At 42.6% G+C, this 23815-nt stretch overlaps 1 pseudogene; it reads left to right on the forward strand.

Moving 5' to 3' along the window:
- Nucleotides 1-21228: 21228 nt before the first annotated feature.
- On the forward strand, nt 21229-22515 carry LOC140357792 (probable tubulin polyglutamylase TTLL9 pseudogene; annotated as a pseudogene).
- The last annotated feature ends 1300 nt before the right edge of the window (nt 22516-23815 follow it).

The following is a 23815-nucleotide window of genomic DNA, read 5'->3' on the forward strand; positions in this document are numbered from 1 at the left end:
AGTGTTTAGTTCAGTTAGGTAAAACAAATGAGTACTATTTCTTTACATGAAACCAAATAAATCAAAAAGTTATTATGCTTTACAACATCGACCCTGTTCATTTAAGACACGTTAGAAAAGTTACATTTTTACCTTTCCACAAGTTGAACAGAAAAGCTCGTTCTAACCTATTGTTTTTTTTAACCCTAAACTTCCCTCTCAGGTCATATTTAGCTTCCTTCATTTCAAACACAATATTTTTGCAGGCATAAGTCGTTCTCTTACTTTACACATTGTTGTAAAAAGACTAAATCATGGGGTTTTTAGTGCTCTAAATTTGAACAGAATCCTAATAGCTTTTCTTGCAAAATAAAATGGAATTTGTATTTGAGTTGTAGCTCCAGTGCAGTATGTCATGTATGGTACTAGCTGAGAACAATATAATGTATACAATGTAGGTTATGCCTAGTGATGTCACGACATTTGAAATTTCAGCAGTGAGTGGCAAAAATGGTGAGTAATGACACTTTCTCCTCAAAACACAACTAAAATGTGAAAGAACTGCTACAAGCTACATCAAATATGAAAGTTAACAACTTTGCTTTCTATGTAATACGTACCCGACATGCAAACAGATGAGTAAAGTAATAGAAAAGCAGATGAACAACTGAACACTGCAGCTACACTCACTTTTATCACTGATCCCTTGCTCTCCTCATGTGTGTGTTTTCATTTTGCCATGTTCTACATATGCTACTTGAGTTATGGCTCCTGATTGGTGGATCTCAGGTGGACTTCGGTGTTTGAATCTGTCGGGCGTGTCTCCCATGCGGTTCTTGTAAATTAGTTGTAGAAAGTTAGTGCGCTCTAGATTTAGTTCCGTTTCCTCCACTTTTGGGTCTGTCCTGTTCACATGTGCTACTCTTCATTCTCCACACGAGACCTGATCAGCTGACCACTGCTCTCTTGAACTTTTAACCAATCAGCGTCTGACCCTCTCTGGACGTCACGTTTAATCCCTGCTCGACTTGGCCCAAGGGAGAAGAGGGTACTAAAATAAAGTAGCTGGTCTGAGGACGGAGCACCAAATGGAAATGCGCTAAAGCAGGGCTGGGTCGATGAGAGTAAAGTAGGTACTAATGGAAAAGAGGCATTACTGTATCTCCATGACAACGGGCTTGAAGCGAACAGAGCCCTGGTGCTGTACGTGGTGTTCTTTTGATGAACGTGTGAGTGTGAGTGATGGTGGAGCAGAGACGAAGCTGTCCGAGCGTCAAAGAGGCCGAAGTGATGTAAAGTTGATCCATTTTGCCCCGCAGCGCACGTTCATGCAAATATACGCTTTTTGAGAAAATTCCAAATGCTTTGACTCATGTTTAGGGCGGCCGCACACACCCCCCAGAACGCAGGAAAAGCCGCTCTGAGACCACTTATTCTTAGCAGTCTCAGAGCGGCTGATTACTGCGCTCCACACTTCGGCTGGTGTGATTGATAGCTCCTTTACGTTGACCTGACCAATGGCAGTGAGCTAAAAGTACTCCTTGTTTTGTTATTATTTATGAGAACTTTATCCTTATTTACCCACATTTACTTTAAGATAAGATAAGTAAGTAATAAGATAAGATAAGGCTTACTTACTTAATTATCAGACGCCGCTTACATTTCATCATGTTGTCTTCTCTTTTCTCTAGTGGAGCTGGGTTTGTAAGCGAGGAAATGCAATGTTTAGAGGTAGTTTGAGTCATAATTATATAGACGTGGCCTTTCATGCTCATGCTATCGATCATTTAGCAACTCGGCTTCAAGATTTGAAGGACTCAGAAGGTCCCCTGTGTTTTTTCCAGTTGCCGTATGAATAATCAGAATGCAGAAGTTAAATTCTGTATTTTAGCGGTAATATTCAGGTTGACAATTTAGAGAAAACAATGTCCTGATAGACACAGGCAGAGTTCTGCATTATTAGGACAACTTATCTACCAACATCATGTAAACCCCTTTTTATTGCCCTGTTTTTTACATTATTTCCTATTTGAGTTTGAATGCACCCATCTTGAGAGAAAAAGAAACATTGAAATATCACATGGTCATAAGTATTCAGAGCCTTTGCTGTGACACTCATATTTAAGTTGCATAATTTCCATTTCTTCTGATCCTCTTGAGATGGTTCTACTCCTTCATTAGAGTCAAGCAGTGTTTAATTAAACTAATTAGCCCTGATTAGGAAAAGCACAGACCTGTCTGTATAAGGCCTACAGCTCACACAGCATGTCAGAGCAAATGAGAATCATGAGGTTAAAGGAACTGCCCGAGGAGCTCAGAGGCAGAAAGCTTGAGTGCAGCAGAAATTATTTTGTAACCTTGGCCAGATCTGTGCCTGAGAGCACTATGGCCTCCATCAGCATTTAATGGAAGACGTTTAGGACGACCAGAACTCTTCCAAGACCTGGCTGTCCAGCCAAACTGAGTGGGAGAAGAGCCTTGGTGAGAGAAGTGAAGAAGAACCCAAAGATCACTGTGGCTGAGCTCCAGAGACGCAAAAGGGCTCAACAGAAGCCTCTCCTCAGTGCAAGACATATGAAATTCTGCAAAGAGTTTGCCAAAACACCTGAAAGACTCCCAGACTATAAGAAATAAGTCTCAATGGTCTGAGGAGACCAAGATGTCTGTGTCTGGAGAAACCAGCTCCTGCTCATCACCTACACTAAACACTCCACAGTGAAACATACGTGGGGGTGTTTTTCAGCTGCAGGGACAGGACCACTGGCTGCAATGGAAGGAAAGATGAATGTGGCCAAGTACAGAGGTATCCTGGAAGAAAACCTCTTCCAGACGCTCAGGACCTCAGACTGGGCCGAAGGTTCACCTTCCAACAAGACAATGACTCTAAGCACACAGCTAGAATAACAAAGGAGTGGCTTCAGAACAACTTTGTGACCATTCAGAGCCCTGAGCTAAAGTTAATTGGAAGAATGGCAGAAGGTTCACAAATCCAGGTCTGAAAATGTTCCATCATTCTCAAAAAGACTCATGGCTGTAGAAGCTCAAAAGGTGCTTCTACTCAACACTGAGCAAAGGCTCTGAATACTTACTTAATCTGTTTTTCTTTTGTAATACATTGGCAAAAGATTCTGCATTTCTGTTTTTTTTTTTCTGTCAAGATGGGGTGGAATGAAACAAAGAGTGAAAACTGTAAAGGGGTCTGAATACTTTCCGTCCCCCCTGTAAATCCGGGTAGCATCAGCTCGCCAAGAGTCTGAGGAGCGGGCAAAGAGAGAACGTTGCATCTATAAATATCTACGACTGAAGTGTTCTAAATCTCCAACTGCCGTTAGCAAACAAGCTATTTAAGCTCTGCACAGTTGGAGCCACAACAGAAAAAATACTTTTAATTTCCACTTTGCAGTGTAAAGTTATTTGAGCAAAACAAACACTCCACTGACAAAGAAACACATTGTATCAGTTGTGCAGCCCATAATAATTGTTCTTCTCATGACCATATCTCTGGTATGGAGCACAAACACAAATAATTCCGATACAGAAAAAAGAAATGCTAAACTATTTCAACAATTGAAGGACCTTTTTCAAGCTTATAAATAATATGATATAAGCTTTTACAATGTCAGGTGTTTCACATAATACATCTCTCCATAAAGCAACTTCGCTATTGTACACTCAAATGACAAATGTAACTCATCGACCACATGCTTTGAGGTTACAGAAACATAAATGTCAGTTAATGCCCTTATAACGCTCCACAATCTTTGACACTGTTGTTTCCAGTTCTCACATTACAAATAGATCGTCCGTATGCTTTGTTCTATATTTTACCAACTTAAATCGTTTTCAATCCGTGCCTGAATGACCTGATCCTTCAAAGTTCATGCTACAGTGAGCTTAAGCCAAACATTGGTGATTTCCCGGTTTGTCCAGATCTGCCACTAATACAACTCTGGTTGGGATTTTATTGCAAATAATTACAACATTAGGAGTGATGTATAGAGAAAACGGCCTCATTATCTTCAGCAGTTACGGTCTTCTGTAAAAAAAAAAATCTAGAATCAATAAATGAATGCCATGCTAACACTTTTAATAGCCTTAACCTATGAACAAAGACTTAATACCTAATGAACAAATAGTTTAATAGTTCAGGCTTAGTAACCACTTAATTAAAACCCTTGCACCCTACTCTATAGTTATGTTGTTACTAAACCTGAATCATTCTTATTAAACTAGAATAAGACACAGTGATGCGCCAGTTGTCTTTTGAACCGGGGGTCTTGTGGGGCAACCCTGGTCTGCTCCCTCAGTGAATATGAGTTGGATTGTAATAAACACACAGCATTTTTAAGCCAAACAAACAGAAAACACATCACAGCTGTCCCTATTGTCCCCTCTCTCCCCTCTGTCCCTATTGTCTCTACTGTCCCCTCTGTCCTTGATTACTCTGTGTGAGCTGATTCACCTGTGTCCGTGTCTTCACATCTGGATCATCTGCTGTAGAGTGGAGCAGAGACAGGTGTAGGGAGTGGGTCTGATGAGGAGGCGTGGCTAACAGGTAGAGTGGAGCAGACACAGGTATAGACCTCGTGCAGTCACGTGACTTGTTTGGCCGGACTGCAAAACAAGCGCATGCTTACGCCTGAACACTACAGCGAGAGCCCAATTACACAGATTGTATCCAAAATGAGCGTCATTCGTCCAACCCGACTTTATCAAAATATATCGAGCATTTAGATGGTGACTTAAAGAAACGATATGTGGCCAAAAGTTCACTTGTCGGGGTGCAGGACCCCTATAATTTGCCTTCAAGTTTATTCACGTCAATTCAAGACTGCCATCCATCCGACATCCCGGACTTCGCGTACCACGACCTGTACAATTACTTAGTTAATCGTCATTCCCACTTCACAGGAAAAGCAATGAAAGCTTACAAAAGTTTAGATGCGTACAATTATTTGGTGTTAGGATGGGTTAGTGGAGTCCAGCTGTGGAAAGTGCAGAATAAGCCATTGTTTTTAATCATGTCGAAGGTGAGTGCAATTTCAATTCAATTGTTTTCATTTATTCAGGAAGTGGCACTGACGCACCATTTTATATTTATACATTTTTGTTAATTGATCAACAGCAGCTCTGTCAATCTCTTTTCTCTTCTGTTTACACTGCTGTCTTCTCTCAAATGTTTCCAGCGCTCGTGTGCGTTTCATCTTTTCCAGTGAGGACGCAAAAGAGAAAATTGATGGCACATAGGCAGGTGACGGGGGGTCATCACTTTACCTGAAAAATGCAGATGTGTAGACGGTCATCTGTCACTTTCTGATATAAAAAAACGGAAAATGCTAAGCATGGAAATATTTAGCATTATGCTAAATATTTCCATGCTTAGCACAATCTATCTTTAATTTCAGGCCTGTTACAGTTCAATACAAAAGCTTTGGGCTCAAAATACTAATCGTTCGGGAAGTGATCGCTGCAAATTCTGCTGGTGGCACTCGGTTTCCAGACTTTTCTCTTCACCACAGTCACCCATCTCGCTCGCCTTGCTGGGTCTTTCTTCCCCTGTCGATTGGTACATCCATACGCTGAGCACGAGATTACCATGTTTTTATGGTTGTGTTTGAGGTGAATAGATGTGAATAGAGATGCAAAAGTTCAGTGTCGGCAGAGTTGTCGCAACGCTTGCTGGGTTGTTTTGCCGTCCAGACGCATGTGTGACGTCTGACGTCAGCTGCACGAGGGAGTGGGTCTGATGAGGAGGCGTGGCTAACAGGTAGAGCGGAGCAGAGACAGGTGTAGGGAGTGAGCCTGATGAGGAGGCGTGGCTAACAGGTAGAGCGGAGCAGAGACAGGTGTAGGGAGTGAGCCTGATGAGGAGGCGTGGCTAACAGGTAGAGCGGAGCAGAGACAGGTGTAGGGAGTGGGCCTGATGAGGAGGCGTGGCTAACGGGTAGAGCGGAGCAGAGACAGGTGTAGGGAGTGAGCCTGATGAGGAGGCGTGGCTAACAGGTAGAGCGGAGCAGAGACAGGTGTAGGGAGTGGGCCTGATGAGGAGGCGTGGCTAACGGGTAGGGTGGAGCAGACACAGGTGTAGGGAGTGAGCCTGATGAGGAGGCGTGGCTAACAGGTAGAGCGGAGCAGAGACAGGTGTAGGGAGTGAGCCTGATGAGGAGGCGTGGCTAACAGGTAGAGCGGAGCAGAGACAGGTGTAGGGAGTGAGCCTGATGAGGAGGCGTGGCTAACAGGTAGAGCGGAGCAGAGACAGGTGTAGGGAGTGGGCCTGATGAGGAGGCGTGGCTAACGGGTAGAGCGGAGCAGAGACAGGTGTAGGGAGTGAGCCTGATGAGGAGGCGTGGCTAACAGGTAGAGCGGAGCAGAGACAGGTGTAGGGAGTGGGCCTGATGAGGAGGCGTGGCTAACGGGTAGGGTGGAGCAGACACAGGTGTAGGGAGTGAGCCTGATGAGGAGGCGTGGCTAACGGGGAGGGTGGAGCAGACACAGGTGTAGGGAGTGGGTCTGATGAGGAGGCGTGGCTAACGGGTAGGGTGGAGCAGACACAGGTGTAGGGAGTGAGTCTGATGAGGAGGCGTGGCTAACGGGTAGGGTGGAGCAGACACAGGTGTAGGGAGTGAGTCTGATGAGGAGGCGTGGCTAACGGGTAGGGTGGAGCAGACACAGGTGTAGGGAGTGGGTCTGATGAGGAGGCGTGGCTAACGGGGAGGGTGGAGCAGACACAGGTGTAGGGAGTGTGTCTGATGAGGAGGCGTGGCTAACGGGTAGGGTGGAGCAGACACAGGTGTAGGGAGTGAGTCTGATGAGGAGGCGTGGCTAACGGGTAGGGTGGAGCAGACACAGGTGTAGGGAGTGGGTCTGATGAGGAGGCGTGGCTAACGGGGAGGGTGAAGCAGACACAGGTGTAGGGAGTGGGCCTGATGAGGAGGCGTGGCAAACAGGGAGGGTGGAGCAGACACAGGTGTAGGGAGTGGGCCTGATGAGGAGGCGTGGCTAACAGGGAGGGTGGAGCAGACACAGGTGTAGGGAGTGGGCCTGATGAGGAGGCGTGGCTAACGGGGAGGGTGGAGCAGACACAGGTGTAGGGAGTGGGCCTGATGAGGAGGCGTGGCTAACGGGGAGGGTGGAGCAGACACAGGTGTAGGGAGTGGGCCTGATGAGGAGGCGTGGCTAACGGGGAGGGTGGAGCAGACACAGGTGTAGGGAGTGGGCCTGATGAGGAGGCGTGGCTAACGGGGAGGGTGGAGCAGACACAGGTGTAGGGAGTGAGCCTGATGAGGAGGCGTGGCTAACAGGGAGGGTGGAGCAGACACAGGTGTAGGGAGTGGGCCTGATGAGGAGGCGTGGCTAACGGGTAGGGTGGAGCAGACACAGGTGTAGGGAGTGAGCCTGATGAGGAGGCGTGGCTAACAGGGAGGGGGGAGCAGACACAGGTGTAGGGAGTGGGCCTGATGAGGAGGCGTGGCTAACGGGTAGGGTGGAGCAGACACAGGTGTAGGGAGTGGGTCTGATGAGGAGGCGTGGCTAACGGGTAGGGTGGAGCAGACACAGGTGTAGGGAGTGAGCCTGATGAGGAGGCGTGGCTAACAGGGAGGGTGGAGCAGACACAGGTGTAGGGAGTGAGTCTGATGAGGAGGCGTGGCTAACGGGTAGGGTGGAGCAGACACAGGTGTAGGGAGTGAGTCTGATGAGGAGGCGTGGCTAACGGGTAGGGTGGAGCAGACACAGGTGTAGGGAGTGAGCCTGATGAGGAGGCGTGGCTAACAGGGAGGGTGGAGCAGACACAGGTGTAGGGAGTGAGTCTGATGAGGAGGCGTGGCTAACGGGTAGGGTGGAGCAGACACAGGTGTAGGGAGTGGGCCTGATGAGGAGGCGTGGCTAACAGGGAGGGTGGAGCAGACACAGGTGTAGGGAGTGGGCCTGATGAGGAGGCGTGGCTAACGGGGAGGGTGGAGCAGACACAGGTGTAGGGAGTGGGCCTGATGAGGAGGCGTGGCTAACGGGGAGGGTGGAGCAGACACAGGTGTAGGGAGTGGGCCTGATGAGGAGGCGTGGCTAACAGGGAGGGTGGAGCAGACACAGGTGTAGGGAGTGAGCCTGATGAGGAGGCGTGGCTAACAGGGAGGGTGGAGCAGACACAGGTGTAGGGAGTGGGTCTGATGAGGAGGCGTGGCTGACTGACAGGAGATGAGAAGACTGTAACAACAGGGTTCAAAGTGCGGGGAAAAAGTAGCAGCTTAAAGTCTGAAAAGTATAGTAGTTATTATAAAGTTGCTAATACTTGCAGTATACTTGCAGTATTAGCAGTTATTGTCCCAGATGCTCTGTGCGGCCGTGCCTTCCAGTCAAAGTTAAGGCTAGTTTCCTGCATTGATTTTAAAAGGTGAAGAACATTGAAATGTCTATCAGTCTTTGTAGTCCTAAAACTATTTCTTTGGCTGTGGCTGCTGCCCTTCCTTTCAGGGGAAACTGTCACAGGTCGCTCCACTGGACAAAGACATTGTGAACCAGCCAATCGCATAAGTGTGTCCGCTGTGTGAACCAAGGATCTTTATAATTACGGACCATGAAAATGCTGCTTATTCACTATTAGATTATGAAGAATTTAGCAGTACCCCATGTGTTAAACAGTATTATATAATGTTTCGGACATTTACAGCCAAACTAGCTAAACTACAGCTAATTCACCCTGGAGAGACAAAGAGACCACGAGAATGGACTGTTGAGCAAGCTTTATTCGAGAGTTATTTGGCGCTCAGACCCCGGCGGAAGACGTTGCAATCATGGGCACTCCATGATCTATTTGTATTAGATGTCTCCCCCCGGAGCCTGGAGACTGGTGGTGGTAGATGTTAAGAGAAGGTAGAGGATGAGGGGAATGTAGAGGAGGAGCTGGGGAGGCGGTGGGTCGCAGTACGGTTTGAGCGGCCGAGCCATCTGCCTGAGGGCTTAAATGCGACCGCCTTGTGCCGATTGGAGAGGGGAGGAGTCACTTGAGAGCGTTGATTGGAGATGAGGAGCAGGTGCGAGGGCCATGGTGCAGACGCCCCCTGACCTTTCACCCTACTTCTTTGGCCAGGAAAAACTGCATAACCTCTTTGGGATAAGCGCAGAAACCTGGGAGAGTCCATGGTGAAGTGAGGGATCTGACTCTCACAGACGGACAGGCGGGCGCCCGCTTGAGTGCGATGATGGCGCTGGGGAGAGGGGTCCTTCCATGGTGGCCTTGATGTAGATGGGTGGAGTTAGGTCTTCCAGGCTGAATTTACGCAGGCTTCATTACTGGCACATCAACAGAAATGTTGATCAATATGCACTGTCCCAGTTCAAATAAACTAATAAATAAATACATACATAAATAAATAAATAATCCTGTCCAAATATGGCCATTTCTTTTGTTTTTAAAATATGTCTTATCAAAGCTCAACCCTTTTTGTTCTGGAAAAAATCACACTAGCTCACAGCCTCCTCATGAAAACAATCTTGTGACTGGTACGTACATTTATAATTAGCTCCATGTGACATCACAACATTTATTCTATTCTATTGTTCAACGTGTTATTTACTGCCAAACTGCAGATTTGTGGTTTATGGGTAATATATTTAAGCCACGAGAAATACAAATAATGATAAACATAAGCATTTGCGGATTGGTTTGTAAATTTGGTTCGAAAGTATTCAATCTCCCATGAAGTAAAATTAACCTAGTCCCAAAGCAAAAAAAAGATTTGGTATCTGTTGCTATGCTGTAGGGAGCGAGAGGGACACACTGCCATCTGGTGGTAATAAAGAAACACCCATCATGCATTATTTGTAATAATAGTCCTGCTTTAGTTTGGCATACCATATTTTGGACTTTACAGAAGACCTATTGTGCTTTTGTGTTGTATTGTGGAGATTTTAAATTGCAATTCTGATCTAAAACAATTTAATTAAAGACAAGTCTGCTTACTCAGGTTGAACACCCCTTTACGGTGCCTCGCCCCGTGAGCTGCAGTTCACGATGGCCAAAATTGTTTTGTGATGCTGCAGAATTCTACATATGTCGCTGTTACAGAAAATACAATTGCAGAACAAGGTAAAGAGCAGTGGGTGTGTATTGTGGGGAATCTGTGGAGCGGTGCACTGGGGCTGGTCTCGTCTGCAGGAGAATAAAGGCAACACAAAAATGATGTTCTCTTTATGAAATCAAAAATCTTGAAAGCAAATTATCTCATTTATTTAAAAATCCTTGGAATGATGTGAAAGGTAACTAAAAGGTTGGTACAAGAGCATATGTGTAATCTCTCTCATGAAATATTAATCCTGCATCTCACCAAGGCAAAGATGTTTTTCAGTTGTTTTTGTCAGGCTATAGAATGATTTAGACAAGAACACAGAATGAAACTATAGAAATATTGATAATATTGTATAGTAATGACAACATTGTATGATTGATTTAGCGCAGGGCTGTCAAACATGGCTGTATCTGCTGCTCCTTTCTTGCTCTGCCTAGTGAAATCCCTCATTTGTCCTATTCAGATGAAATGAATTAGTTTCAGGTGAAATGTAAAACAATGTTAACACATACATAAGCAGGACAGAATGTTCTGCCCAGTGGGCAGGGCTTAGTTCTCAGATTGGGTCTGCAGATTGAGAATTACTTTTGTAGATGAAAGTCGAGATGATACTACAGTCTCTTTTCCTTCTCCTCTCACCTTGCATCGCTCTCTTCTGTTCATGTCTGAGTCGAAACGGCTGTAGTCTGAAAGGAGCTGACTGGTATAGATCAAATTGACTTATCTGTATATTTTTGTATCTATTAAAGCTCAAATAATAATTGATATAACTATTAAACCCATTTATTTAAAGGTGAATGTGCGACAGCTAAGGATGTTTCCAAGACAAAAAGCTTGGGAACCACAGGTCCATGGGATCAATAGAATATCTGTTGGACAATGACATAGAAAAGATTAGGTTTAAATTAGGTAATGATTTATTATCAATCTATTATAAATCAACCAGATTTTAAATATAATATACGGTTTGTAACAAGAGGAGAAGTGATTTGGAGAAGCAGGGCAGAGACATAACATAAAGAGACATGTAAATGCCTTTATTACAAGCTGTAACAAAAACAAATATTGGACCTATAACAGCCTATTTGTTTGAAATAATTCACTAATTTTCAGTCTGATGGAAATGGTATGTGCATTAGTCTTTATACTATCCTGAACTTAAATTAGTCCAGGCCAAAGTGAAAAGTGAAACTTGCCCTGACAGGACCGACCCTGACAGTAATATTTACGGGGGCCTTTTGCAGGGGGCGGGGCCAGGGCGCTATTTTGCCAACTTCCCGACCTTAACGCTGGCGGCAATAACATTGTTTGATTTAACGTTATTCAATGTGTTCCCAAAATTTTAAAAAAGTAAAACATTGAAAATCAGATTTTAAGCGTTATTTTTTATTTAATTCAACTTTATTTGTTTTGCACAACGCGGAGTATGTCCTTTAGAAGCTTGTAGCAATTTAACCGGACCTGAGTGCTCCATGTGCAGATCTCATGTTGGGCTCAAGGATTGTGGGTGAATGTGATGCGACAGTGGGGATTGATTTGATTTTCCAAATAAACTTTCCTTTCTAAGCCAAGCACATGAGTCTGCAGGTCCAGTCTGGCCCAATTCGTTTCGGCACTGGCCTTCATACTTCAACAGAAGCATCGTAGCCAAACTCCTCTAGACCCCGCCCCCTCGTGAGCCTCAACAACTGTTTCCACGCTGTTGCTATGGACATTATAATCACAGACAGCTCAGTTGAGAGATAGTGGATAGAGGAGTGTAGTAAGCTACATAATACTTATTTTATTACAATCAGTCACCTATTCACAGAGAAATGAGCCAAACGAGGAAGTGAATTTAGAAACAGGAAGCCACACTGAGACAGGTAGAGCACAGACGGACAAGACGTACAAGCGTTTTATAACTCGTCCAAACCTGCCCCGCGATGAAAGGAGAATTTCTTGTCCCGGCCCAACCCGACCTGTGGGTCAAAACACAACCGTGTTGTGTGTCAAGCGAGACAGAGAAACGTTTCCCCTCATCTGCACCGCGCTCTCCTCGACTGTAAAACCCACACAGGTTAATATTGGTCATTTATGCTTGAGGAAAAAATGTAAAACTTATAAACATCCCCAATCTATAACTAACGCTAGTTTTGAATTTTATTTGTTACAATTCTAGCCATTCACAGAATTTGGGCATAATCACGCTAGTTATGAATTCCACCGGCGGAGGTGCAACTGTCAAGTACCTCCGGTGCATTCCATTGGATTGAATATTCACGGGACAGCCACAGCCCACCTCAGGCCTTTGTTGTCAAAATGAGAGGAGACAAACAGGTAATCATATGAGCGCAAGTTAAATGCATACACCATTTTTTTCAAAATCAAGCCTAATGTTGTTGTTTCTTAAATCAAGTCAGAAAAGAACTAAAGTGACACCGTCCAAAACAGTGAATAAATAGTGCTTGTTTATCTGTACTTCCTATGTACACGGTTGGTTATCGCGTGAATTCCCAAAATTAACAGCGCCGCAATGCTCTACTCTTCGACTTCAACCAGACCGCTTCTACGTAGCAACCGTAGCTAGACCATGTGACCATCTAGACCATGTGCTGTCTGAGCCCGGAATAAGAGCTTTGCAGAAATCAAACCATAAATGGAAATGAGGCACGTGACAGTTGTAGGAGAAACTTTGGTGAAACATTAAGAGTACTGTTGCACTGTCACATATATTACTCAAGAAGCAGTGGTGTGTGGTCAGGACAATCAAGGCAAGCAGTGATTGACCCATAAAATCTTAAATTACTGTGTTGTCACATCTATATGTAAGCCTGCTTTTTTCTGGACAAATTCAACAAGCAATGGACAAAATGGGAATCATACTTCCTGCCAGACGTTAACCCCTTTTCCATTTGATGCTAGCTAGCTCACTATCTGCTAACCCTTACTCTTTACACATTTACTTTTACTGTAACTGTAGTTAATTAGTCCTTTTATATATATATTCTTTATATACAAACAGAACAGTTTGGTGAAGTGAAATGTTGCTGTTTTAGGGAAAAACGTATGTAAAATTAAGAATAACGTGTTATTTTTAGCAGGAGCTTCTTATATGTTATTTGTTTATTACTATAAAGTGTATTTAAAAAAAAAATTAATATGCTTTTAAATGGTTTACAGAATGCACAAAAGAATTTACCGATCACTCAATTGATCGAAGAAAAGATGACTCAATTACTATAATAATCGATAGCTGCAGCCCAAGTAGATAAGGCTCTGTACACATTTTTAATGATTAGACATCAGTTAGAAATACAGGCATTTAACAACACAAAACACTAATTATTATTTAAATTGTGTAATGAATTGATTGGTGAAGTGAGCCTATTTAGTCCGTTCAGCATCATCAGTAAGATAAATGTTTGCCCTTCACGTGGATTCCAAACTCACTTTAGCATTTTTTAAATTTTTTCCCACTATCGCATGAAAATATTAGCCCCTAAATATTGATGACCACCCAGAGTCTGCTTGCCCATCCATAAAAGTCACAAGTAGGAATAAAGTAAGAGGCTTGAAATTAGAGACAGAACAATTACAAAGTCACAATTGAATTTACTCAAGTACATTTGCCTGAGTAGCAGATGCCACAACAGTAGAAGTAGAAGTGGTAGTAGTATGAGTGGAAAAGGAAAAGCAATAGTAGAAGTTATTGTAATGGCAAATGTGAAAAAGAGTTTCAGCAGAATAAAATAAAAGTTTGGAAACAACAGCATGGTGATACAGAAGTGAAGACAACATCCATAAAGCAATAAACTGTATCATTATTGTCAAAAGTAAAGCCACTAATGTCATAAATGCAGAGATTCATGACCACAACTGCTCTTAACACCCACATCGATGTTTCTTTTCTTTTTAAACAATCTAACTCCAGAATACATTTACGTAGACGTCTCATCCTCACCGGAATGAGAGTGGATTTATGTGGACTTAATAATGTCATTGTCTTCCGTGTTCAGTTTACAGCCAGTACACTATACGCACACTGCATTACCCGGTGTAATCCAAGGCTCCAGCAGGTGCGGAGGAGCGGGCAGGACAGGGTGATGTTCTTTGCAAAGGTTATACGCTTGCTTAATGTGGACACTGATGACATAAACAGTTGGAGGTATTATCATGAGCCCACATCAAAAAAGAGCAGGAGTCTTTAAAGTATTTTATATTATAGGCTATTAGATTTTGTGAGCTTGACATTTCAGCAAAGGCGGGTGGAGCAGCCTAAGATTTGTCTCAAGTAAGAGGGTGAGATCACTACAATAATTTTACTCAAGTACAAAGTAGTGGTCCAAAAAATGACTAAAGACTTTTTTCCACTGGTTCTCCATCCATCCATTTTCTACCGCTTGTTCCCTTTCGGGGTCGCGGGTGACTGGAGCCTATGCCAGTGACTTCGGGCCTTAGGCGGGGTACACCCTGGACAGTGGCCAACTTGTCGCAGGGTTAACTGGCTCCACTGGTTCTCTTTGGAGCAAATCGATGTGCAAAAGTATCTTATTTTGAACAATCTTCTTTGATTTTTCATTCAGGCAGCTCGTTCATAATGGTGCTTTTAGATTTGACTGCGGCATTTGACAGGGTTGACCACAATGTCCTACTGTCCTGTCTTAAGTCATGTGCTGGCATTAAATGCACAGCACTTAAATGGTTCCAGTCATACACTTCGGACAGGTATTTTCAGTCAACCTTGGCTCTTTCTGGTCAAAAAAAGATCTTATCAGTAGTACACCCCAAGGATCAATTCTTGCCCCAGTTTAGTTTTCATTATATATGTTGCCTTTGAGATACATTTTTAAGAAATATTTTTTGTCCTTCTACTGTTTTGCCAATGATGTGCACATTATTTTCCTCTCAACACAAAGTCAGACATAAATGATGGTACTAAAAAAATACATATATTTGGCGATTGCCTATTGTAAAAAGTCTTGCTGTTCATCTTGATTTTAAGATTTTAAGATTAGAATTTTAAACTTGACAGTGGTGAAAACTAGCTTTTTCCAACTTTTAGGCAAAGTCAAGCCTTATTTGCCTTATAACCAAGTGGAAACAGCAGTTTATGCAAGGATAACGTCTGTCCTGGATTACTGCACCTCACTGCACTTGGACCTTGACCAGTCCTCTGCAGAAGGGGTCTCCAACCTTTGTGCCTCATGTTCTGAAATCTTTCATAGCTTATTTTGACCAGAACAAACTGTAATTTCCTTTGTTTGAACATTTATCGCAATATATAATACAAACTAATAGTATTACTGCAGTGTATTTATATAGCGCTTTTCCACCATTTCAACATGTCAAGTTATTTGTTTATAGGCAGAGGCACAACAGGTGGAGGGGGAGTCTGGGAAAACTTTGAAGACATTTTAAGTGATTTTGTGATTTCTGTGTCATTTTCACTCCCCATTCATGTGGTTGTATGATATGACAACCACCACCCCGTTACCCCCAGGCCCTGAGTTTGGCTGCAGTAGAAAGGGAGCGCTGCAACGAGCAGCCAAACTCTCACCAGCGCCGGAAATTTGCCCTTCCATTTATTCACTCTTTTGCAAAACCTCGTAGTCTCATTCAATTATGCTGGGAACGTTGTGAGTTTGATTGACAAGCAAACAGCCAATAGGTAATAATGTAGCCTCTTTTTCTATTTGTGAAAGATAAGATAAGATAAGATAAGCCTTTATTTGTCCCACAGTGGGGAAATTCCAGTGTTGCAACTAGGGATGCGTACCGCTACGATGGACCGGATCTGGACTTGTAAAAACGTTTCGGTTCAGGTCCAGAAAAACGAAACCCAGGTGATTCGGTTCTGGACTCATTAAAAATCTACCACTCACATTCTATATCCTTTACGTTCTAGAATCTAAACCATCCTAAACCTTCCATAGATCGCGAAATTCGCGCTAGAAAAGACGTAAACACTGACATCGCTGTCAATGGCCCGGAGCATCAGCGACGCACGCGTCTTCCCCGCGGCAGAAGTTGAAGCCGGCGCAATGAGTTTAAAGACGCGAGAGACCGAACATTCGGGAAGATCGCTGGCTTAATTGAATCGTTTTAAGCCGCCGCGTGCGTTGCCGCTTGTGCCGCTCCGTGAGTTGGTTTAAGACGTTAAAGGAGCGGGTTGTGCTTTGGTTTGGGTGTAAATATTGTAACTTCTCGCTCAGGTCAGTAATGCTGGTTTAGTGCTCACAAGTTGTCACTTTATTTCTTGAACAGAGTTGGTTACTGTTGGCCGTAACCATGGCGATGGAACAGGAACATCAAAAACCACCTCGTCTCCTGAGCCGCTCTTAGCTCCGCCCCAGAGACCACGCGCACTAGAGACTAGGGTCGCTACAATATGAATAAAATAACTGTTATGTTGTGGTGTAGCATTTATTTCAGTGGGTTAATGTGCAATATACATATTTATACATCTAAGTAAATACTAAGTCAAAGTAATATTGTTTAATTGCTGGATTCATTAATTGTAGCTTATATTTTGTAATAGTATTTGTATTCTACAGTTGTTAAATATGGTCTTGTGTTTAATGCTGTTAATATGATGTATTGTGTGTAGTGTAAAATATTTTCATATTCTATTTTTGATATTGCTAAGTTGATTGATTTATAGTGGTTCTAGTTGACTCTTATGCTAGTTTTTGAAGGTTTTTACATGACTTTGATGCCAATGGATCTGCAAAATTAAAGAGTGGAAATATTATCTAAAGGCATTAAACTTCAAGTGTGGGGAACAGCCCAGTCAAACCAGTAACACACTTGACAAACATAGTATCAGCTGAAACAGCTGCCCTAATACCAATACTTCTTATTTACAGCTGCTATATGGACAGAGAATATTGCACCAAGATGATTGATATTATGTCAAAGTATTGTACATGAATATGACATTATTGCACATGAATATGAAGATGAATGACACATGTTCAGGACTAACAGTGTTTGTTATAAAGTCTGACAGCAGCAGGAAGGAAAGACCTGCGAAACCTTTCCTTCACACAGCGAGGGTGGATCAGTCTCTCACTGAAGCTGCTCTCCAGAGCGGACAGAGTGTCCTGCAGGGGGCGACACTCATGGTCCAGCATAGATGTGAATCTAGCCAGGACCCTCCTGTCCCCCACCTCCTGCACCGAGTCCAGAGCACAGCCCAGGACGGAGCTGGACTTCTTGATGACTTTGTCCAGCCTCTGTCCTGGATGTTCACTGGTGAGGGGGCAGCAGAGTGGCGTCTGTGGAAGTCCACCACCATCTCCTTGGTCTTTCTCACGTTGATGAGGAGGTGGTTTGGCTGACATCAGTCCACAAAGTCCTGCGCTAGTCCTCTGTCCTCCACATCATCGTCGTCCATGATGAGTCCGCTCATGGCAGAGTTTTCAGAGAACTTCTGCAGGACTTCTGCAGGACACACGTGTCGTGTCTGAGGTCTGCAGTTTCCGGCCCAACCACAATTTTTAGACTTAAATTTGAATTGTATCCAGGGGCCGGTAAATCAAGTAGTAAACAAGGACTAATTTGCTCTTGAGTGGTATTGATAATGAGAACTGAGTGAGTTCTCATTTTAAGACCCCGTGAAACAATAATGCAAGACGGCTCAGTAGTCTCACCTCAAAAATCAATTAACGTGGGGCCAATGGGAGCTTGACACCAAAAAAATAGTTAATGTGAGGACATGTAATAAATTATATCATGACCCCACCCTAAACCATATGGGAAGTCAGCCATATTGGATCAGTTCGTACTTTGGGCATCTACCCCTACAGTTTTCATCAAAAACACTTTAAATTTGTCCACAAGATACAAAACCCAAGAAATTCAATGTCATAAATTTGAAGCTGATACACCTTCAGGTGTGGTCATGGTAATTTTTAAACGAATCACAATTTGGTGACAATTTTATTTGTGAAGATTTTTTCGTATTCATAAAAGACCATTTCTTTGTCATAGACAGCTGTAAAAAATGACCTGGGTTCATTTGTGATGGGGCACAATGTGGCAAAGTCACGTGACTATAACTCACGTCCTTATAGGAGAAAGAGTTCCCGTTATTATTATCTATTTATTTCTCTAACAAACCAGCCCAAATTTTACCCCTGATCTTTAACAAAAATGTGATGTTTTTTCGACTCAAAATTCAAGAGCGGTGATAATTTTCGTGGCCAAAAAATGACTCACTAGCGCCACCTCAAAAATTATAAATACATTACAGCAATGACGGACTGTTTTCAGCTTAGACAAATGAAACTTGCTTCAAACATATCACATGTCATCACAAGTAAAAAATTATATTATGACTCCACCCGAAACCCCACAAGTCGGCCATCTTGGGCGGAACCCAATTTATTTTCCAAGTTTTGCACCTCGTATTATAATTTTTTGCACCTTGGATTTTCTGTCTGAAAGTGAATGAACTACACCCATGTGCAGTTACAGATCATTCTTTTGATTTTTGACGCAATTTCAAATGTGGGCGTGGTAAGCGCGTTAAGAAAATAGCATTTTTTTCTAAGTGTTAAAACTTGTGTATCTCCGGTATGCAATCTCCTATCTTAAGGGAAAAAAATATGGTTTGTGTAAAATTAAATGCTGGACACAATAGGTTTATTTTACAATGGCTGTACCTCTTGAACATTTGAATTAAAGCAAAAAAAAATACTTTGATCTAATAACAACATACCTCAATCTTTAAGTATGTTACCGTAGCAACCTGACATGTATTGTTTTGGTTTACAGGCATTTTGAGTGAGATGACAATTGTTTACTTTACTTGTCATAAACAATGGAAATTTGGCACCCGTATTCTCCACATCCCCCTGAACATAAAAGCCAATCAGGACATGACTCTATCTCGACCTGTGTGGTCATGGATTTTTTTGAAAAATCTCTCATTTCAGTGAATGAAGTAGTATAAAGTTGGTATTGTGTGTGGGGGGAGGGGTGGTGTAGACAGTAGCATGAGGGGCGGGCTGTTTGTGGGGGCTCATATCACGCAGTCGCAAGGGGACAAGGACCTTTATTGCTGTGTGCGAGTTTAATGTTTATCAAAATCTGTAATATAGTCATATTCCATTCAAATAACTGAAAAGTGTATGTCATATGCACATTAAACAGCAAAGTTGTTGTTGTTTTTGTTGTTGTTTTTGTTGTGTTACTTGTAATGGAAGTTGGCAGCCAACAGAAAAGGTGCATTTACCGTCACCTACTGGATTGTAGTGTAACACTACAAAGATGCTCTTTGAAACTATAGCCTTATAGGATCCCTGTGACTGGATTGTAAGAAGATTCAGCAGATTGAATTCCTGTTTATTATTTTGAAACCATAATACTAATTCAGTTATCTCTCTTTCATATGTTGTTGTTGTTGTTTTATGGCGGTTGGCATCCGAGTGTTGCATTACCGCCAGACTTTATTCCTTAGACTGTTATTGTTGTTGTTGTTGTTGTTGTTGTTGTTGTTTTATGGCGGTTGGCATCCGAGTGTTGCATTACCGCCAGACTGTATTCCTTAGACTGTTATTGTTGTTGCTGTTGTTGTTGTTGTTTTATGGCGGTTGGCATCCGAGTGTTGCATTACCGCCAGACTGTATTCCTTAGACTGTTGTTGCTGTTGTTATTGTTTTATGGCGGTCGGCATCCGAGTGTCGCATTACCGCCAGACTTTATTCCCCAGACTTTGTCGTAGTCCTAAAAGTTGTTCTTCCAGTACATCGGATCTTCTTCTTCTACTTCATTTTGTACATCTAGACTTTAGACTTTATTCTTTGCTGATTTGCTCTACGGCTTATGAAAGAGAAAGAACTGGGTTGGCTTTATGGTGTCAGAATAAAAGGCAGGAATTCAATCTGCGGAACATTTTTACAATCCAGTCACAGGGATTGTGTAAGGCTGTAGTTACTTACATAATACAGGGTTACGTGGAAAGTTATAGAGTTTGGTGCGTTTTTGTAGTGTTACACTACAATCTGACATGGGGGGCAGCGGTAGCAATTGAGGAGACCCCGGGAGGCGCAGCTGCAGTGGGTGGCAGTGGTGTGGCACTGTGGATGCCGGCCACTGTGGAGCATCAAAGAAGAAGATGCCTGCCGCCGTGGAACACCAAAGAAGAGAACAACAACAAAGTCAAAAGTCTAAAGAGTCTAGAGTCTAGACGTAGAACTGTAGTGGGTGGCGGTAATGTAACACTTGGATACGAACCGCCATGAAACACAAAAGAAGAAGAATATAGTATAAAGTATAACACGTACAACTACAGTAGGTAGCAATAATGAAACAATTGGGTAATGGGAGGTTTTGTCTATGGGAGTTTTTGTTTATAGGAGATCTTCTACTGAGAGTGTTTTTTAGACTTCCTATAAGTGATCTGTTCTTTTCTTCTGTATCTGCCTCTGTATCTTCCTGCGTTGCACCAATGAAATTTCCCCATGTGAGACAATAAAGGATTATCTTATCTTTATCTTATGATACCAACCGCCATAAAAACCCAAAGAAGAAGTAGAGATGGGGGGTGAAGAATAAAAAATAAAGTCTAAAGAATAAAGAATAAAGTCTAAAGAATGAAAAGATTAAAGTCTTAAGAATGAAAAGAATAAAGTCTAAAGAATAAGAATAAAGTCTAAAGAAATAAAGTCTGGAGAAGTCTGGCGGTAATGCAACACATTACGACAAAGTCTGAGGAATAAAGTCTGGCGGTAATGCAACACTTGGATGCCAACTGCCATAAAACAACAACAACAACAACAACAACACATTGGATACGACAGAGTCTGAGGACTACGAAAAGTCTGAGGAATAAAGTCTGGCGGTAATGCAACAATTGGATGCCAACCGCCATAAAACGACAACAACAACAACAACATTGGATACCAACCGCCATAAAACAACAACAACAATAACTTGGATACCAGCCGCCATAAAACACCAAAGAAGAAGAAAGTATAAAGTCTAAGAGGTATAACTACAGTAGGTGGCGGTAATGTAACACTTGGATACCAACCGCCATAAAACACCAAAGAAGAAGAAGAAATGATAACGACACTCTACTACAGTCGTGCTCCTTGACCAAATGAGCTAAAGAATAGCATTAATGTTAGCTTTATAGGATTAACTTTCAAAACATCTAGTTCATTAAACTGTCAATTAATTCAAATCAAAATCCAGAATGTCAAAAGGCATTGGTGGCTTTGATGACTGTGACAAAAAAGAGCGAGCTGCTCACATACGTGTGTACTATAAATGTGGCCAAAGCAGCAACACCATAAAGGACGTCCTGAGGCAGAGACCAGGCTGGGTACAGGTCAAAGGAGATGGAGAGTGGGACTTTAACTGGTGCAACGTGGCATGGATAAGAGAAAACTTTGACCATTCTTACATGAAGGAACATGTAAGAATAAACCATTTCCGCAATTATTATGAGCTGACACGTAAAAACCTCATGCACAAAAATCTTAAGAGATATCAGAAAAGCATTGAAAGAGAGAAGGGTTGCATGGAGGCGTCCGAATGGGATTTTTTCCCCTGTTCTTTCACACTTCCCACTGAATATTATCTTTTTGTGGATGAGTTTAAAAGAAGCCCTGGCAGCACCTGGATCATGAAACCAGTGGCAAAATCTCAAGGGAAAGGCATTTTCCTCTTCAAGAAATTAAAAGACATCATAGATTGGAAAAAAGATCGCACTTGCTCGGAGGTGCAGAAAGTTTCATCTCAAGTTGAGAGCTATGTTGCCCAGCGCTATATAGAGAACCCATATCTCATAAATGGAAGAAAATTTGACCTGAGGGTGTATGTATTGGTCACATCATATAACCCCTTGATGATCTGGCTCTACCGTGATGGGGTTGTACGCTTCGCAAATATTCGTTTCTCTCTGAGCAGCATTGATGATAAATATATGCATCTGACCAATGTCGCTGTTCAAAAAACTGCTCCTGACTATGACCCTGAAAATGGATGCAAGTGGCAGATGCAGCAGCTTCGCAGATTTCTAACAGCCAAGCATGGCAGAGAGAAGATAGAGTCCATTTTCAAAGACATACATAACATCTTTGTCCTCAGCTTACAGAGCGTGCAAAAGGTTATGATTAACGATAAACATTGCTTTGAGCTTTATGGCTATGACATTCTTCTGGATGAGAACCTCAAGCCGTGGCTACTCGAAGTGAATGCTTCTCCTTCACTCACATCCAGCAGCAAAGAGTATTATGAGATGAAGTGTCGTCTTCTGGAAGATACATTAGATGTTGTTGATATGGAAGGAAGGCTCAATGGCAAAGAAAAGCGGGTGGGCGGTTATGATCTTGTGTGGAATGATGGGCCTGTCTACCTCAACCTAGAAACCAATGGCAGCACATTCTTTGCTGCCAATACATATTTGGGGTGTATGAATGACCGAGAGAACCACGTTCACAAACAACCATTTCAAAAAACCCAACCAGGAAGTGGCTGATATTCCGACCCATTAGCTAGAAATGCACCACGTTGAATCAGAAACATTTTTCATAGAAGACAAAATGGAGAAGCTGAAAGTAGATAATACTAAACTCGAGGCAGATGACTTTGGGCTGGATGACAGACTATTATTTATCCAGAGCTTCACTGTTCCTTTTACAATTAAACAGGGGGTCTGCAGTTGGCATAGTCTGTCTTAATTTCAATTCAATTCATTTTATTTTTGTAACGCCCAAAATCACAACAGTGGTTGTCTCGGAGGTCGACAGTGAAAAACTAATTAAACAATGTTTATAAGGACTTGGCAATGTCACAGGGTCCCCTGTCTTTAGACCCTCCTCCTCAGCCAGGAAAAACTACAAAACCTCTTTGGGAAAAAGTATAAACCTGGATGAGTTCCACAGTGAAGGAGAGATCTCCGACTCCCTCAGACGGACAAGGGGACGTGAGATAGACAGTGGAGCTGGAGCCACTCAGGAGGAGAACCAGTTCTTCCAGGCAGATGAAGAACTGTTCATCTGTGATGATTAAATATAAAAATGTTAAATGTTACACATGTAGTTCAGTAAGTAATGCCACTTAGAAGCTGTTTTATGAAACAGGCACCAACAATTGTTTGTGTTTTTATTTCCTCTTATGTAGTAATTGCTACTAAGCACTATAAGTTACAGTATCACTGAAATTTTAGTTTTGCTCTTTACAATCTGATATTTTATAAAGTATAAAATGTAATTTTATGTCAAATGTATTTTCTCACAAATGGTATCTGCCTCTTAAGTCATTGTATTATCATTACCAAAAGTGGAAATAAAGTGTGTTTACTTCATTAATTCAGTTGTAAATGTGTTTGTAAATGTATTTCAAATACGTATTTATACATTCAATGTAAAATATTAAATTTTGGACATTAAAAAAAAGAAATCCTTAGGAAAAAGTAGAAACCTTGAGGATTTCCACAATGAAGGAGAGATCCGACTCCCTCAGTCGGACAGTCGGACGCGAGATAGACAGTGGAGCTGGAGCCACTCAGGAGGAGAACCAGTTCTTCCAGGCAGATGAAGAACCGTTCATATGGAGTAGAGACTGTTTTTCCAGAGAGTCGAGGAGCATCTGGGTCCACAGATCATCATTGTACCTGTCCTACTCCTGGTGAGGAAGTTGGGGGGGGGAACTTGATGTGTGCTTTAAATGAGAGCTCCTGGTCAAATAAGACAGGGGTCCCCAACCTTTTTTGCGCCACAAATAATGTAGTTTTTATTTTCACGGACCGGTGTGCCAGGTTATGTGACGTGGGCGGG

The sequence above is a fragment of the Eucyclogobius newberryi genome, unplaced genomic scaffold (assembly GCF_026437365.1).
Source record: "Eucyclogobius newberryi isolate DKJ021-1_F unplaced genomic scaffold, fEucNew1.0.hap1 SCAF_13, whole genome shotgun sequence".
Taxonomy (NCBI): Eukaryota; Metazoa; Chordata; class Actinopteri; order Gobiiformes; family Gobiidae; genus Eucyclogobius; species Eucyclogobius newberryi.